Source organism: Moschus berezovskii, chromosome 12 (genome assembly GCF_049115385.1).
Source record: "Moschus berezovskii isolate FMDL1 chromosome 12, NW_MosBer_1.0, whole genome shotgun sequence".
NCBI classification, from domain to species: Eukaryota; Metazoa; Chordata; class Mammalia; order Artiodactyla; family Moschidae; genus Moschus; species Moschus berezovskii.
Genome location: NC_142471.1, coordinates 11,797,448 through 11,812,835, shown reverse-complemented (window position 1 = coordinate 11,812,835; position 15,388 = coordinate 11,797,448).

Genomic DNA, 15,388 nt, shown 5'->3' with positions numbered 1-15,388 from the left:
TTGCCATTTCTTTCTCCAGAGGATCTTCCCCACCCAGGAATTGAACCTGGGTCTCCTGCATTGCAGGAAGATTCTTTATCGACTGAGGTCATGTATGGTTGTATGTGGAGGGAGATGCTTAGGGCAATACAAAAATCAGGACTGAAACTCTCAACACCAATGTGTGAGAGATACCCTTCTTAAATAAGTTTGTGAAACAACTAGAAAAAAAATGACAGTTTTTAGTAAGTAAGCTATAAAAATGTCACTACAGCCTATTCCTATTTGTACTCATGGAGGATGGACTCAAAAGTCTTTTGTTTAGGAATTGTGCTTCTTCATTTTCTCATGTGTAGAAATAAGGGAAAATTTGCCTTTAGCATTCAAAATATGGCAAAAGAATGTCAGCATTTGATTTCTTCAAGGATTAACAATTTAAGCTCAAAGCAATGTAAATAAATGTTAGGCCACTCCCGCAGGTTGCTTGCTACTCCCAACAGGAGCTCAGGGCAAACTACTGTCTAGAATCCTCTGCATTCTGCCTCCTTCCTTCCCACCCGTACAACAAACGTGTGATAAGAAATGCCAGTTTTAGAGTTCAGGACTGTTAGGTCAGTTACAGTCTCCTACCTTCAGGAAGCTTGCTGGAAGCATGGCAAAATAAATACTAGAGTGATGGAATAGGTACTCTTTTATTTTTGGACGCATTGCTTTACTGCAGAAAGAGCTTTGCCTGGTTCCTGGCTTTTGGTCCCATCTTATCATATAATTTCAGAATCAAAGCACAGCACAGTTCAGAGAATATAAGTGTTAAATGCGACACACTACACAAGATGTGGTTAGAAAGAAAGCATCTACAAAAGAGATGAGAACGGTGCTTGAGCCTAGGTTGGCCTTAAGGAGCAAGTAGTTCAGCTGAGTGGTTTGTCACAATCAGATTTAGAGTAACAACTCTGAAATTATGAGACACACAAAAAGGATAAGCATTGTTTATCACCACTGCTTGGAACTACAAACCAGAAAGCAGCCATACTGGATACCCAGATCCCCTCCCCAAACTCAAAACTTTCATTCATCAACTGGTGATTGAGAAGTCTCATGTCTGAGTCCCTTTCTGGGTAAGGCCCTCGGAGTAAAGGTAGTTGCCATGCTCAAGGTTATAGCTCCACCCAGGGACACCCAGCAGGCAGCGATTGATAGATACAAAAGGGTGAAGACCAGATATTATCTCAAATAACAGCAGTTCTGAAATTGCTGAGACCTCTGCTTTAATTTTATTGCGGATTAGATTTTCTATCAGCCCAGTACTATTTATTTCACTCTATTACAGTGTTACAACTGCTAAGAAAAGTACTCCAAAATAAACCTCTTGCACACAGTCTCCCTTTTGGAGTCTATTTCTTAGGAAACCTGACCTAAAACAACAACTTCCCTATGGACATAGTTCTCAAATGACCAGTTCTTTGTAGGTGTTATAAAGTCACCAGCAGAAGAATCTTTGATTAAAAAAAGAAAAGTGAAAAGTATATGAATCATCAGAATATATTAACCTCAGCAAAAATAATTGTAACCTGGACTTGTCTTGATCTTACTTTGGACACTCTGGAAGGAAGCCCTAGTTCTATTTTTGAAGCCTACTATTTTAGATAAATGTGCATAATTTGGAGAGGTTTCAGACAAAGGCAAGTCAAATGATTAAATAATGAGAATCAAATTAGTATAAAATGTGCTTGGAACACTTGCCCTTTAGAAAGGAAGGGAATGGGTTCAGTCTAACAATATTCTTCAGACAATGCCTGTTTATTCAAGTGAGTAGTAGATGTGAAAGGTGGTTGTGAGATCAAGCTGGGGGGACAGGCAAAGCCTGGATCATCGTAGACCAGGATTCCTTCATTAGCCTCCATGATCCTCTCCCAGCCTCCACACTTGGCACCCTACAATTCAGTCTCCTTGGATCTTTCAGAGTAGTCCACCAGGCTCCTGTCCGTGGAATTTTCCAAACAAGAATACTGCAGCAGGTTGCTATTTCCTCCTTCAGGGGATCTTCCCTACCCTGGGATCAAACCTTCATCTCCAATGTCTCCTACATTGGCAGGTAGATTCTTTACCACTGGGCCACCTGGGAAGCCCATTTGTGTGTGTAGCTGTGTGTGTAAAACTCTCCTGTTTTTAACAAGTGTAGCTATTGACTATACATCCATCTTTATTTTTATATTTTATTTATTTTGTTTTATTTATTGGAGGCTAATTATTTTACAATATTATATTTGTTGGTTTTGCCATACATTGACATGAATCTGCCCCAGGTGTACATGAGTTCCCCTTCCTGACTGTTCTATACATCTGTTCTATACATGCTGTAACATGCATCGACCCTGAACTGGCGATTCGTTTCACATCCATCTTTAAATACACCAATATACCTCAGGAATTTGGATACACAATTTTATATTGTTTCAATTTTAACTCCATTTTGACATCTACTCCTAACCATGGATTCTTTTCCCCCTTCATAATAATAAGGCATTATTATTTTCATATTGTATTTTAATTGTGGTGAAAGTTGTCTGCATTATATAATTTCTTTGACATTAACCGAGACTTCCTTAACTTTAAATATAATATGCTTTTAAATGTCTTCTCTTTTCTTGAAATAAATACATAATTTCTATCTATTTCATATAATACTCTGTATATAGTTACCAGATTAAGCTTTTTGATTACACTCAAGTATGTACTTATAATATTTTTATTTCTTTGACCAGTATTTGTAGACTAATATTGAAATCAACAATATGATAGTAAATATGTTCTCAAAATTCTGTAAGATTTTTGCTCTAAAAAATATTTTCCTTATATAGTATTTACTATGTTCCAAATCACTCTTCTTAGCACTTTGCAAGTATTATCTCAAAGTCATGATCATTGAATTTTCTTGGAGGATTTTTCCAACTCTGATAAGCACTTTCCCTATAAGTTTAGGCTAAAATTGTTTGATTTTCAGTTTTTGCATGCTCAGTCACTCAGTCGTGTCTGACTCTTTGTGACCCCTGCCAAGTTCCCCTGTCCATGGAATTTTCCAAGCAAGTATACTGGAGTGGGTTGCTATGCCCTCCTCCAGGGAGGAGGAGATTCCACAAGCTGGAATCAACATTTTCGGGAGAAATATCAACAACCTCATATACACAGATGATACCACATTAATGGCAGAAAGTGAAGAGAAACTAAAGAGCCTCATGTGAAAGTGAAAGAGGAGAGTGAAAAAGCTGGCTTAAAGCTCAATATTCACAAACCTAAAATCATGGTATCTGGTTCTATCACTTCATGGCAAATAGATGGGGAAAATATGGAAACGGTATCAGATTTTGTTTTCTTGGCCTCCAAAATCACTGCAGGTGGTGACTGCAGCCGCAAAATTAAAAGACGCTTGCTTCTTGGAAGAATAGCTATGACAAACCAGACAGCGTATTAAAAAGCAGAGACATTACTTTGCCAACAAAGGTCAATATAGTCAAGGCTATGGTTTTTCTAGTAGTCATGTACGAATGTGAGCGTTGGACCACAAAGAAGGCTGAGCACCAAAGAACTGACAAAGAACTGATGCTCTCAAACTGTGGTTCTGGAGAAGACTTTTGAGTGTCCCTTGGATAGTTAGGAGATCAAACCAGTCAATCCTAAAGGAAATCAACCCTGAATATTCATTGGAAGGACTGATGCTGAAGCTCCAATTCTTTGGCTACTTGATGCAAAGAACTGACTTATTTGCAAAAGCCCTGATGCTGGGAATGATTGAGGATAGGAGAAGAAGGGGATGACAGAGGATGAGACAGTTGGATGGCATCACTGACTCAATGGACATGAGTTTGAGCAACATCAGGGAGAAGTGAAGGACAGAGAAGCCTGGTGTGCTGCAGTTCTTGGGGTCGCAAAGAGTCAGTCACAACTTAGCGACTGTACTACAACAACAACCTCCAGAGGATCTTTCCCACCCAGTCACTGAACCCATGTCTGTTGTGTCTCCTGCATTGGCAGGTGGATTCTTTTACTATTGTCACATCTATGATACTTACAACATACAATTATTATTTCATCCATGATAACTTTATTTTAGTAGTAGTAGTAGTTTTAATGTCTTTGAGCATTTTAATCTCTTTTTTTTCTGCCCACATTCTTAAAGATTATTTTGCCTGTGTTTAAATTTCTAAGTTAAACATACAATTCTATTGTCTTTTATGTCAAGCCTACTATATGTCCTATATGACACTCATATTAGTCAAGCTGTTGCTGTATAAAAACAATCAATCCCCAAACTCAGTAGTTTAAAAGAGCATTCATTCATATTTGTGATTCTACAGTTTGCTTTGGATCAGCTGACCTAGTTAAAATTTGGAAATATTGATAGCACTGAGCTACAGGTCCATCCAGATGTAACACTCTTGCTTCTCTGCATGTACAACCGAGCAAAGCTAGACACATGCCCAAATAAAGAATCAAAAGGTAGGAAGTACACTTTTCCTCTAAGTGGAGGGACTGTATAGCCTGATAAAGGGAGGATTTAAAGATTCAGGAGGAAAATTCATTCTACCTTAATTCTTTTTTTTTTTTTTGATAATATGGCATATTTTATTTTTTTATTTTTTTTTCTTGTCTTAATTTTATTTATTTATTTTTTTGCATTACAATAGTTTAATATGAACAATCAGAACTAATTAACAGTATAACAATATTTTACAACTGAAATAATTAAAATAAACTATAAAATTACTACATAAAACAGGTCTGATCTAGTTTATTTACTTTCTATAATCTCTTCAGTGCTGCAAAACCATTTATTTCTTTTTTTTTTCCTGTTTTAATAAACACTTCGTCTTTTTGTATTGCTTTTTTTTTCATCACAATAATAGAAATATAACATCATATATCACTGTAAAACACATTTCCACATAAATGCTGATAAGCACAAAATATTTTTCATCATTTACATTTTAACTGTAATAATATATGGCAGAATTAAAGCTGCATCCATCATGTGTCTAACTCACCTTGCTGTAATGAATTTTTAAATGTAATGGTTTCTGTCGCAAAGTAAAATCGTACATAATGTCTAGTGACACAGTATGCTGGTGGATGGGTGGATTTGGAAAATGGAAATGCAACTTCATTTTTAATTAGATTTATAAACTTCACGACCTCTACCTCCAGCCAGCTTCCCAACCCTCCCTCCCACCAAGCTGAACACTCAGTGTACTTTTAAAAATTCTCAGACTTCATCCCTTTGAATATTGTTTCACACTATTCTCTCCATTTTCATTCTTTCAGAAGTAAGTTGCAGACTTTCGATCCTTTAAGTCTCAATTCTATTTTTGATAATTTTTTCTACTGACTTTATAACCTTTTTCTACTTCTTGCAAGAAAATAACATTCTGCCAAGTATTCTTCTACGTTTTAATATTGAAACTTAGCATTTAATTTCAATTACATAAATTATATAATAATATGTACTCATTCTACAGAAAATTTTAATGTATACAAAGTTAAATCTTCTTCAAACTTTTCTAGCCTCAACCCCAAACTCTGAAAGTTAATTTCCAACTCTAAAAATTACCACTTTTGTGCATTTACTGCATAATCTTTTGACTTGTTTGCTGTATATAGACAGCAATTATAGACATATATGTATTATAAAAAATTATTACATTAATAAATTTTAATTTAAATTAATTATATTATAATGGTATTATAATGTACATATTTTCAGGGACAGATCTAAGAATTCGATAAGTCTTTCAAGTAAAGTGCTCTTCATCTTATGTTTCATTAGCTTTCTGGTAAATTGGTCTGTCCGTATTTATAGAAACTTCATTTTTTTCCACCAAAAAATTTACACTGGCTATGTTTTCAATGAAAAATAATATATAACTTACATAATTCATTTTACAGATTTCATTTAATTAATTTAGTATCAAATTATCACATTGTATCTTTAATCAAAAATTTTGAACCAACCTCTGCCCTAATGCATATTTCTCAGCATTGGCAGCAGGAACCCCACTCTGCATGAAAAACATACGTATTTTCAACTTGAGAATAGATTGTGAAATTGTCCTACAAAGACAGTGTTATAATTCACATATTTTCAAAAGCTGATATTATTTGTCACTTTGTTTATTTTGAGCACTGCATTAACTGTTTTATCTTAATGCTCTGAATTCTATATTGGTGAATTCAAATTAAACGTGTGCTTTCCCAGCTAAAGAAGATAAAACTCTTGAGGATGAAAAGGAGACTAAAAATACAATGTGTATCATTTCATGAACTTGGAAAGCAAAACATCAGATGAGACTGACTCCATTCTATTACATCAAAGAAACCATGAGGCTTGAATGAAACACTTAATCATACACTTTGGAATACTTTGGCATCCTCTGCTAATCTGACTATGCATAAATCACAGTTTGTTCAAGAGAGTCCTAGATTGCCTGTCTGTTGTCCCAGCATCATATCCCCTTTAGTACTTGCCCTAGATCTTTTTGATTTCTAGCAATGATTATTGTTAATAGTTGCATTGAAGCAACTCAGGAAGGATTTAGAGAGAACCCCACAGTAGCTTTGTTTATGCTCTTTTCTACTAATATATGAGACATATTAACAGAAAACAGAATTCTCATACATACATATGGGGAATCTGAAAAATACAATTAGTGACAACTTCTTTATGTTTCCTAACACTTTTCAGATGCAGTGTAGCTCAGAACCCTCTCTCAATAACAGTGCAAAATACACTTACTGATGAAACTACTCAGGAACTAACTCTTTTTGTCTCAGAGAGTGGTCAGAGTCTGATTCCACACTGGTGCCCTTGTCCACCACTTGACTTACCAGCCAGTTGTTCCCAAAACAGCAATGCACTGCAGGATGTGAATGACTCTAGGCCACCAATTTTCAGGGTATTAAAACATATGTTAAAACATATGTAGAATATATGCGAAATAGAAGCCAAGCCATCTCTGTCATAGAATCTCTAAATAAAAATCTTGTTATACTTTTTTTGGTATTTATCATACAGTGTATATCTTTATTTTATTTATTCTACTGATTGGTAATATTCTTTTTATTTTGCAGTCACTTCTTTCTGAATAAATGGCTCAAAATCAAAAGTTACAGATAAATTCTAGGTACATATAAACTGTAAAAAATTAAGTATGGAATTTTCATTTTGTAGAAAGCTGAAATGGACAAACATTTTAGAAACATGTTTATTTATTTATTTGTTTGCTGGTGTGTTCTTTTTTTTAAAATTGTTATTGAAGGCTAATTATTTTGCAATATTATATTGGTTGGTTTTGCCATACATTGACATGAATCCGCCCTGGGTGTACATGAGTACCCCTTCCGAACCCCCCCCACCTCCCTCTTCCCCTTATCCTCCCTCTCGTTCATCCCCGCATACCAGCCCTGAGCATCCTGTAACATGCATCGACCATGAACTGGTGATTCGTTTCACATATGATAATATACATGTTTCAATGCCATTCTCCCAAACCATCCCACCCTCACCCTCTCCCACAGAGTCCCAAAGACTGTTCTATACATCTGTGTCTCTTTTGCTATCTCGTATACAGGGTTATCATTTGCATCTTTCTAAATTCCATATATATGCATTAGTATATTGTATTGTTGTTTTTCTTTCTGGCTTACTTCACTCTGTATAATAGGCTCCAGTTTCATCCACTTCATTAGAACAGGTTCAAATGCGTTCTTTTTAATGGCTGAGTAATACTCCATTGTGTATATGTACCAAAGGTTTCTTATCCATTCGTCTGCAGATAGATGGACATCTAGGTTGTTTCCATGTCCTGGCTGTTATAAACAGTGCTGCGATGAACATTGGAGTACATGTGTCTCTTTCAATTCTGGTTTCCTCGGTGTGTATGCCCAGGAGTGTGATTGCTGGATCATATGGCAGTTCTATTTCCAGTTTTTTGAGGAATCTCCACACTGTTCTCCATAGTGGCTGTACTAGTTTGCATTTCAACCAACAGTGTAAGACGGTTCCCTTCTCTCCACACCCTCTCCAGCATTTATTGCATGTAGACTTTTGGATAGCAGCCATTCTGACTGGTGTGAAATGGTATCTCATTGTGGTTTTGATTTGCATTTCTCTGATTATGAGGGATGTTGAGCATTTTTTCATGTGTTTGTTAGCCATCTTTATGTCTTCTTTGGAGAAATGTCTGTTTAGTTCTTTGGCCCATTTTTTGATTGGGTCATTTATTTTTCTGGAGTTGAGCTGCAGGAGCTGCTTGTATATTTTGGAGATTAATCCTTTATCAGTTGCTTCATTTGCTATTATTTTCTCCCATTCTGAAGGCTGTCTTTTCACCTTGCTTATAATTTCTTTTGCTGTGCAGGAGTTTTTGATTTTAATTAGGTCCCATTTGTTTATTTTTGTTTTTATTTCCAATATTCTGGGAGGTGGGTCTTGGAGGATCCTGCTGTGATTTATGTCAGAGAGTGTTTTGCCTACGTTCTCCTCTAGGAGTTTTATAGAATCTGGTTTTACATTTAGCTCTCTAATCCATTTTGAGTTTATTTTGGTGTATGGTGTTAGGAAGTGTTCTAGTTTCATTCTTTTACAAATGGCTGACCAGTTTTACCAGCACCACTTGTTAAAAGGACTCTTTTTTCTCCATTTTATATTCTTGCCTCCTTTGTCAAAGATAAGGTGTCCATAGGTGCGTGGATTTATCTCTGGGCTTTCTATTTTGTTCCAATGATCTATATTTCGGTCTTTATGCCAGTACCATACTGTCTTGATGACTGTGGCTTTGTAGTAGAGCCTGAAGTCCAGCAGGTTAATTCCCCCAGTTCCATTTTTCTTCCTCAAGACTGCTTTGGCTATTCGAGGTTTTTTGTATTTCCATACAAATTGTGAGATTATTTGTTCTAGTTCTGTGAATAATATTGTTGGTAGCTTGATAGGGATTGCATTGAATGTATAAATTACTTTGGGTAGTATACTCATTTTTACAATATTTATTCTTCCAATCCACGAACACGGTCTATTTCTCCATCTATTAGTGTCCTCTTTGATTACTTTCACTAGTGTTTTATAGTTTTCTATGTACAAGTCTTTTGTTTCCTTAGGTAGATATATTCCTAAGTATTTAATTCTTTTCATTGCAACAGTGAATGGAATAGTTTCCTTAATTTCTCTTTCTATTTTCTCATTATTAGTGTATAGGAATGCAAGGGATTTCTGTGTGTTGATTTTATATCCTGCAACTTTACTGTATTCATTGATTAGCTCTAAATAGTTTTCTGGTAGAGTTTTTAGGGTTTTCTGTGTACAGGATCATGTCATCAGCAAACAGTGAAAGTTTTACTTCTTCTTTTCCAATTTGTATTCCTTTTATGTCTTTTTCTGCTCTGATTGCTGTGGCCAAAACTTCCAGAACTATGTTGAATAGTAGTGGTGAGAGTGGGCACCCTTGTCTTGTTCCTGACTTTAGGGGAAATGCTTTCAGTTTTTCACCATTGAGGATAATGTTTACTGTGGGTTTGTCATATATAGCTTTTATTATGTTGAGGTATGTCCCTTCTATTCCCACTTTCTGGAGGGTTTTTATCATAAATGGATGTTATATTTTGTCAAAGGCTTTCTCTGCATATATTGAGATAATCATATGATTTTTATTTTTCAGTTTGTTAATGTGGTGTATTACATTGATTGATTTGCAGATATTGAAGAATCCTTGCATTCCTGGGATAAAGCCCACTTGGTCATGATGTATGATCTTCTTAATGTGTTGTTGGATTCTGATTGCTAGAATTTTGTTAAGGATTTTTGCATCTATGTCCATCAGTGATATTTGTCTGTTTTTTTCTTTTTTTGTGGGATCTTTACCAGGTTTTGGGATTAGGGTTATGGTGGCCTCATAGAATGAGTTTGGAAGTTTCCCTTCCTCAGCAATTTTCTGGAAGAGTTTGAGTAGAATAGGTGTTAGCTCTTCTCTAAATTTTTGGAAGAATTCAGCTGTGAAGCCGTCTGGACCTGTGCTTTTGTTTGCTGGAAGATTTCTGATTAGAGCCTCTAGTTCAGTGCTTGTGATGGGTCTGTTCAGATTTTCTATTTCTTCCTGGTTCAGTTTTGGCAAGGTGTACTTTTCTAGGAATTTGTCCATTTCTTCCAGGTTATTCATTTTATTGCCATATAATTCCTGATAGTATTCTCTAATAATCCTTTGTATTTCTGTGTTGGTTGTGATCTCTCCATTTTCATTTCTAATTTTATTGATTTGGTTCTTCTCCCTTTGTTTCTTGATGAGTCTAGCTAGTGGTTTGTCGATTTTATTTACCTTCTCAAAGAACCAGCTTTTGGCTTTGTTGATTTTTGCTATGGTCTCTTTTGTTTCTTTTGCATTTATCTCTTCCCTAATTTTTACGATTTCTTTCCTTCTACTAACCCTGGGATTCTTCATTTCTTCCTTTTCTAGTTTCTTTAGATGTAGTGTTAGGTTATTTAGTTGACTTTTTTCTTGTTTCTTGAGGTATGCCTGTATTGCTATGAACTTCCCCCTTCAGTTCAGTTCAGTCGCTCAGTCGTGTCCGACTCTTAGCAACCCCATGAACCACAACACGAAAGGCCTCCCTGTCCAACACCATCTCCCGGAGTTCACTCACACTCATGTCCATCGAGTCGGTGATGCCATCCAGCCACTTCATTCTCTGTCGTCCCCCTCTCCTCCTACCCTCAATCGCTCCCAGCATCAGAGTCTTTTCCAGTGAGTTCCCCCTTAACACTGCTTTTACAGTGTCCCAGAGGTTTTGGGTTGTGTGTTTTCATTTTCATTCATTTCTATGCATATTTTGATTTCTCTTTTGATTTCTTCTATGATTTGTTCATTATTCAGCAGCGTGTTTTTCAGCCTCCATTTGTTGGCATTTTTAATAGTTTTTCTCCCATAATTGAGATCTAAATTTACTGCCTTGTGGTCAGAAAAGATGCTTGGAATGATTTCAATTTTTTTGAATTTACCAAGGCTAGATTTATGGCCCAGGATGTGATCTATCCTGGAAAAGGTTCCGTGTGCATTTGAGAAAAAGGTGAGATTCATTGTTTTGGGGTGAAATGTCCTATAGATATCTATTAGGTCTAACTGGTCTATTGTATCATTTAAAGTTTGTGTTTCCTTATTAACTTTCTGTTTAGTTGATCTATCCATAGATGTAAGTGGGGTATTAAAATCTCCCACTATTATTGCATTGTTGTTAATTTCCCGTGTCATACTTGTTAGTAATTGTCTAACATATTGCGGGTCTCCTATGTTGGGTGCATAAATATTTATAATTGTTATATCTTCTTCTTGGAAATGATCCTTTGATCATTATGTAGTTTCCTTCTTTGTCTCTTTCACAGCCTTTGTTTTAAAGTCTATTTTATCTGATATGAGTATTGATACTCCTGATTTCTTTTGATCTCTATTTGCGGAATATCTTTCTTTTGATCTCTATTTGTGGAATATCTTTTTCCAGCCCTTCACTTTCAGTCCTTATGTGTCCCTCGTTTTGAGGTGGGTCTCTCGTAGACAACATATATGGGGTTCTTGTTTTTGTATCCATTCAGCCAGCCTTTGTCTTTTGGTTGGGGCATTCAACCCATTTACATTTAAGGTAATTATTGATAAATATGATCCCATTGCCATTTTCTTTATTGCGTTGGATTCGAGTTTATACACCCTTTCTGTGTTTCCTGTCTAGAGAAGATCCTTTAGCATTTGTTGGAGAGCTGGTTTGGTATACTGAATTCTCTCAGCTTTTGCTTGTCTGTAAAAGCTTTTGATTTCTCCTTCATATTTGAATGAGATCCTTGCTGGGTACAGTAATCTGGGTTGTAGGTTATTTTCTTTCATCACTTTAAGTATGTCTTGCCATTCCCTCCTGGCCTGAAGAGTTTCTGTTGAAAGATTGGCTGTTATCCTTATGGGAATCCCCTTGTGTGTTATTTGCTGCTTTTAATATTTGTTCTTTGTGTTTGATCTTTGTTAATTTGATTAATATGTGTCTTGGAGTATTTTGCCTTGGGTTTATCCTGTTGGGGACTCTCTGGGTTTCTTGGACTTGGGTGATTATTTCTTTCCCCATTTTAGGGAAGTTTTCAACTATTATCTCCTCAAGTATTCTCTCATGGTCTTTCTTTTTGTCTTCTTCTTCTGGGACTACTATGATTTGAATGTTGGAGCGTTTAACATTGCCCCAGAGGTCTCTAATAGTGTCCTCATTTCTTTTAATTCGTTTTTCTTTTTTCCTTTCTGTTTCATTTATTTCTACAATTCTATATTCTAGCTCACTTATCCTGTCTTCTGCCTCTGTTATTCTACTGTTTGTTTCCTCCAGAGTGTTTCTGATCTCATCTATTGCATTATTCATTGTATATTGACTCTTTTTTATTTCCTCTAAGTCCTTATTAAACCTTTCTTCCATCTTCTCAATCCTTTTCTCCAAGTTATTTATCTGTAACTCCATTTTGCTTTCAATATTTGAAAGCATCAAAATTCGAAATTCTTTATCAGGTAGATTCCCTATATCTTCCTCTTTTGTTTGTGTTGGTGAGCATTTATCCTGTTCCTTTACTTGCTGGGTATTTCTCTGCCTCTTCATCTTGCTTATATTGCTTTGCTTGGAGTGGCCTTTCCGTCTTCTGGCTGTTTGTGGAGTTCTCTTTATTATGTAGTTTTCTCGCTGTGTGTGGGGTTGGACGGGTGACTTTTCAAGGTTCCCTGGTTAGGGAAGCTTGTGTCGGTGTTCTGGTAGGTGGATCTGGATTTCTTCTCTCTGGAGTGCAATGAAGTGTCCAATAATGGATTATGAGATGTCAGTGGGTTTGGAGTGACTTTGGGCGGCCTGTATATTGAAGCTCAGGGCTATTTTCCTGTGTTGCTGGAGAATTTGCGTGGTATGTCTTGCTCTGGAACTTGTTGACTCTTGGGTGGTGCTTGGTTTTAGTGTCAGTATGGAGGCTTTGATGAGCTCCTATCGATTAATGTTCCCTGGAGTCAGGAGTTCTCTGGTGTTCTCAGGATTCAGACTTAAGTCTCTTGCCTCTGGTTTTTGGTCTTATTCTTGGAGTAGTCTCTAGACTTCTCTGTCATTTCCAAGGTGATTCCCTCTGTTTTAGCTTCTGTTTGCTGGTCTCTTCAGTGTCTAATTTCCACCCTGATACTAGGGGACGGGTGGACACTTTTTAAGGCTCAGTTGTTCAGTCCTGTTCTGAGAAGGGAGGAATGCTGCAGACAAATATCTCTGGCGTCTGTGGGGAGTGCTTGCAGCGTCTCAGCCACACTAGGTTTGCCCCCGTTCACAGTGCGTGTGTTGTCCCAGTCTACACTGCACAGGCTCTAGGTTGCTCTGCAGGGAAATGTCCGAGGCTGGCGCTGGGTTGTATGCACTTCCCAGGTCTGAGCGGCTCAAGTTCAGTATCTCAGGAACTCCACAAAGGCGCAGACTTGGTTGGGCCTGAGTTTTGTGCCTTCCCCTGTCGGAGCAGCTCAGGTGACCAGGTGTTTGGTGAGCGCGGTCGCTGCGACTTATCACCTCCCCAGTCCCTGCCACTCGGTTTTCTGGGTGTACAACTGGCACACCTTCTCAGGTGGATATCGACCGGCCCGAGCCCAAGAAGTCTTGGTTAGCAACAAGCCTGCCTACAGTTTGTATCGGATGCCTTTCTGGGGCCACGGTTGCCCCCTCCGGCTCTGGCTGACCTCCTTGCCTGTCTCGGCAGGGGTGGGGCATGGGCCGACCGCAGCCAGCTCACTCTGCTCAGCCCTTTGTTCTGTGAGCGGGGCTGGCAGAGTCTTAGGTTCGAGCTTTCCGCCTTTTCGTGGGGAAGCTATCCCAGTCTGCTTTGCTATCCCCATGTAGTTCTCTCTGATTGTTCTTGTGGCATTCAAGCCCAGTCCTCTCTCTAAGTAGTTCAGCCGGCTCCTCCCTGCCCAGCCCCCTCTTGCTAATGGCGTATGCAGGCGTCTGCGCTGCTTCTCCACTGCGAGTTACCGTTTGGCAGGTAATCTGTGGGTTTTAATTATTTCTTTCTTTTTCCTCTCTTTTATGTGGCCCTCTGAGGTTCCAAGGCTCACCACAGATTCGTCAGTGAGACTGTTTCCTGGTGTTTGAAAACTTCTCTCTTTTTAAAGCCTCCCTTCCCGGGACTCTTTTTAAAGCCTCCCTTCCCGGGACGAAGCTCCATCCTTACCTCTTTTGTCTCTCTTTTTATCTTTTATGTTTTTCCCTACCTTCTTTCGAAGACAATGGGCTGCTCCTCTGGGGGCCTGATGTCCTCTGCCAGCATTCAGAAGTTGTTTTGTGGACTTTACTCCACGTTCAAATGTTCTTTTGATGAATTTGTTGGGAAGAGAGTGGTCTCACCATCCTATTCCTCCGCCATCTTGTTCCTTCCTCTTAGAAACATGTTTATAAATATTTACGATTTTCATTAATGACAAAGTGATAGTGTCAACATTTAAAAGAAGATATAAGAGAATTCTGCAGAAGGAAAATCAATGAGCACTTCAAAAATAAGTTCATTGAACAACTACCCAAAATATGGTGATTGGACACACGAAACTGAAGATGCATTTACATGTGAAAGATACAAGTTTGTGAAGCGTGACTTTTCAGTTGGACCAAATGGCTATTCTCCTAAATAAAATTTTCTCATATCCATGTGTTATTGTGAATAGTCACAAAATTAAGTTATGTCTGCTAATATGTTGAATTTATTAGTGGAAGAACTTCACAATTAAAAATTTATTGATTATTTCTATCAGATGTTTCAAATATAAATCAGCTAATTTGAATAAAATTTTAATTGAATTTATAGTCAAAGTGTTTAGAAATTCATTCAAAAATATGTTAAAACATGAAACTTTACGATAAATGGTTTTGTGAGTGTCTTAAAAAGTTTAACAGTAAAGATAAAATCACTTGCCTTATGGTAACAATAAAAATATAAATATTGATGGAACACAATATCATATTAAAAACACAGCTCTTACAAAATTAACAAACCTAGGGAGCAAAAGTGTGCTTGCATTTGTGATTCATCCATAATTTATAGTTGCATCCAAACAAGATGTACTATCCCAGTAACCTAGATAAAAGTGGTAGTTGTCAAGTTTTACAAATTTAAAAAATTTGAAGAACTGAACCATAAAGTTTTTAAGATAAAGTTGATGTTGAAGACAAATAAAAAGTAATCCTTCAACACAGTACAATGCACCACCGATTGGATTTTAGAAAAGTCTGAGCTTTGGAAAAAAATATTTTGTAAATCAATATAAACATACTACAATTGTATTGAATATTTTTCTAAATGGGTTTTCTAATGTTGCGCATGTGTGCGTGTTAAGTC